Source organism: Dioscorea cayenensis, chromosome 12 (assembly GCF_009730915.1).
Source record: "Dioscorea cayenensis subsp. rotundata cultivar TDr96_F1 chromosome 12, TDr96_F1_v2_PseudoChromosome.rev07_lg8_w22 25.fasta, whole genome shotgun sequence".
Taxonomy (NCBI): Eukaryota; Viridiplantae; Streptophyta; class Magnoliopsida; order Dioscoreales; family Dioscoreaceae; genus Dioscorea; species Dioscorea cayenensis.
The window spans coordinates 15,104,494-15,108,758 of NC_052482.1; the positions used below are offsets into that span (position 1 = coordinate 15,104,494).

General features: G+C 38.1%; 1 pseudogene; it reads left to right on the top strand.

The window, feature by feature from the left end:
• Positions 1-2,054: 2,054 nt before the first annotated feature.
• Positions 2,055-3,024, top strand: LOC120273197 (annotated as a pseudogene).
• The last annotated feature ends 1,241 nt before the right edge of the window (positions 3,025-4,265 follow it).

Below are 4,265 nucleotides of genomic sequence, written 5' to 3' on the forward strand. Positions count from 1 at the left end.
GTAAGCTTGGTGAATGTAGGTTCGAGTAAAGGGTGCCAAGGGAGGCAGGTTGCAAGATATTACCATTAATGGTCCAGGGTCCTTCAGAAAGAAGGCATGCACAAAGCGATGTTATTAGCACAGCGAATAAGGATAAAAGCTATTAGGGTAAGTCCGAGATCGAAATTTCTCCAATTTTCTCCCATTTTTCAAGAGTATAGTCTTCACTTGTTCAAACAAAGGAGGGATTTCGAAGAATTTTGCCAAAGAGAGAGTGTTGGGCGAAGATGGAGCTCGGTTCAAAAGTATCATTGTCCGACTTGATGAAATCGAGTAGTTTCCTTAAGTTTGTTGAGGATTGCGGGATTGTGCAGAGGAGAGGTCTCTTGGGTGGTGGTGACTTTGGATGTGATTTGAGCTCAAGAAGGAGGGGAAGGATGAAGGGGAGTAGTCTGGAGAATTTGACCCCCGCTTGCAATAGCAAGAGGGGTGGGAAGGAGAAGCAGAGGAGGGGCCTTTCGAGGAGAAATCTCTTTTAAAGATAATTAAATACAACAAATTAGTTGAATACTACTTACAATAGAGACGCCACCTTTGAGTGCAGCCCGAGAAGCTTTGAATGTCGGTTGTCCACTTCAAAATAGAAACCATGCAATTCAAGTTCATCTATCAAAACTTAATATAACAATAGCTTCCAAAAAATACAAGACTAATCTTACTCAAATACAAAACTTAAACCATGATAATCAATCAGAGTAACACAATAATGGATTAAAAGAATGCAACATAATGCGAAACCCGTTAATCCAGAGCAACTAAAGAAAACAAGAGAATGTGATATCAAAAGCCAACAATGGCCATCTAATGAGAAAAGAAATACATTGCACCAACAACATTCCTCTCAAATACCAATCTAATCTTACTCATATATTCAAGATAAACATCAGGCTTAAAGCTACGACAGTCAATAGGATGAGCTAAGACAGTTGATGGTTTTGTTTTTAACCTAGATCAGAGAAGTTATGAGATATAGCTAGAAAATGGGTGACAAAGTTTGAGCCACAATGATCAGTCAGGAGAAAGCTAGACACTTTGTTTTAAAAGACAAAAGACACAAAAGAAAAAGACCACCAATCGAGACCCCAGATGAGCAAAGATATAAGAGAAGGGAGTTGGAAACAATACAACAACAGAGACCCTCAGATTCCTCCCCACACGCAGATTGGACCTAATGCAGTCAAGAATTCATGAAGCATTAAATAAATGATAAACTGAAATACCACCGATCAACTAGAAAACCCAAAAAATTTAATTTAAACAAAAAAAAAGGAAAGCATGAAAACCAAACACTAATATGAAACCCTAACAAAGGAAAGGAAACAAAAAGGTGAAATCAAAGTGACCATAGCAAGACAAGATGAAGAAGAATCAAAGAACATAGAAACCAGAAGAGAAGCAATACCTTGAAGGCGGAGGAAGGGATGGTGGGGAGAAGAGAGGCAGCGTGAGTCGATCCAATACGAGGAGAAAGCGTCGGAGGTTCTCGCACCCACCTCCCAACCCGAGCACCGGTGAGAGAGAGTGAGAGAGAAAAGAGGGCCAAAACTAGAAAAAGAAGAGGGAGCGAAAGAGAAGAAGAGGGCCAAAAATGAGAGAGAGAATAACAGAAAGAGAGAGGATATATATATATATATATTAGTATAATAAAGGGTAAATATCATGTGGGGTCGCCAAACTATGGCCAAATATCAAAAGGGATACCCACCTTTAATTTGTATCTTTTTGAGTATCATAATTTGATTTCGCTTCAACGGGAGGGTACTCGCATATTTCTGGTGATAAGTTTTGACGTGGCTGCCGGAACAACCACGTGGACCAGCTTATGACATCTCATTTGCTGATGTGGAAGCGCCAGTGAGGATGTTATAATACTCATCACCCTTTTTAATCCACCTCACCTTGTTTGTGGCCACAACAACATCCCATCCACTCCTCTTATTTTCCCATGTCTTCTTCGTCTCCTGTCCTCCAACCTCACCACAAACAAAATAAGAAAGCAGCAGAGAAACTCCAAGATGTCGGACTCACTAAACTTGGTAGTGCTCAAAGCGCTTGACACTGCCCGCACGCAATGGTACCACATATCTGCCATTGTGATCGCCAGCATGGGCTTCTTCACTGATGCCTACGACCTCTTTTACATCTCCACTGTCACCAAGCTCCTCGGCCGCCTCTACTACTCAGTACCAGGCGACACAAAGTTAGGAAAGCTCCCAAAAGACGTGAACAATGCTGTTGTGGTGGTGGCTCTGGTTGGCACACTCATGGGACAACTAGTTTTTAGCTGGTTGGGTGATAAGCTTGGCCGGAAGAAGATATATGATATCACTCTCATCTTGATGGCCATATGTGCTTTATCCTCCGGCATTTCCTTTGGAACCACAACCAAGGCAGTCATGAGCACTCTATGCTTTTTTCAGTTCTGGCTTGACTTCGGCATCGGCTGTGATTGCCCACTTTCAACCATCATCATGTCTGAGTATGCAAACAAGAAGACTCGTGGTGCGTTAATCGCTACAGTATTCTCCATGCAAGGCATTGGAATCATCTTTGCAGGGCTTGTTTCCATGATCCTCTCCGCCGTTTTCCTTCACTACTATCCTACATCCCTAAGTTCTCTAAAGATCCATGGAGATCAACACAAAGACAGGATGACTTTCTCTGGAGGCTTGTCTCATGCTTGGTGCTATGCCGGCGATTGTCACCTTCTATTGGAGAATGAAAATGCCGGAGACCGGCAGGTACACAGCCATCATTGCTGGTAATGCTAAACAAGCAGCCCTAGACATAGGGAAGGTGATGGATGTTGAGATTGAAGCTAAGCAAGAGAAGGTGGCTCAGTTCAAGACTTCAAACGACTCCTCTCTATGGTTTGCTGAGTTCTTTCGCCGCCATGGATACGAAGAGAGGGCAGGAGAAGAAGAAGAAGACAAGGAAAAAAGAAGAGGAGTGGGCGGGATGCTACTGTGGCCACAAACGGGGTGAGGTGGATTAAAAAGGGTGATGAGGATTATAACATCCTCGCTGGCACTTCCACATCAACAAATGAGTTATCATAAGCTAGTCCACGTGGTCGTTCTGGTGGCCAAGTTAGAAAATTATCGCCGGAAATAAGCGGGTACCCTTCCATTGAAGCCAAATCAAATTATGGTACTCAAAAAGATATGAATTAAAGGTGGGTATCCCTTTTGATATTTGGCTATAGTTTGGTGACCGCACAGGATATTTACCCGTATAATAAAATACTTATATCATAATGAACGAGGATTAATTCAAATGATATAGACTTAAATCACTTAAATAAGTATTTTTGAATTGATGGGTCAAAAATAAATAATATATATACATAAACCAAGTCATCCTATAATAAATATTACTATTGAAAATAATATTATATTGTCGGACTATTTGTATTGTTTTTTTTATATTTGCATCTCCACCATACTATATTCTTTTCAATGTTTTGGAATTTTATTGCAAGTGTACAATGCTTTTTCTTAAGTGGCATCACAAATTATTCAACATTTAAAATAATAATTGTCAACTAATACACACTATGGTACAATTATTTGTGAATAATGAAACATAAATAATATAAAAATAATAATTAAAAGAAGTGTTGTTGATAAGTGAAAGATCTGTTTGCTGCTCTTAGTGCAGACATGTCCAAAAGTAAAAATAGATTAGGTTTTGTAAAGCATCTCATGTCATAATTCCCAATATAAAGTCATACTGCTCAAGCAAAAGTTATTTAATTGGTTTTAGTACATAACCCCTCAAAAAATTAATTCTATAAAATTTATTAAAAAATTATATAAAATATTCATTAAACTTAGGGGGCGTTTGGTTGCAAGGAATGGAATGGAAAGGAGTGGAAGAGTAATGATAATGAGGAGGATTAAAGAATGAATGCGAATGAAAACTATGTTTGGTTGGAAGGATTGAGGAGGTAGTTTATTGGGAATGGGAAAAGTGAAAAAAAAAAGAAATAATAATAAAATTACTATTGTGCCCTTTATGCAAATGAATATTATATAAAGTGAAAAAATAAATTAATTGTTATAAATAAATATTTAACTTTAATAGGTCACCAAATCTCAAAATTTTTGTTAATATCATTATTTAGCAATTAATTAACTATAATAAATAACTAATACATATTTAAAAATATTTTAAATAAATAATTAAAGATATTTTGTTAATATCATTAATTAGTAATTAATCAA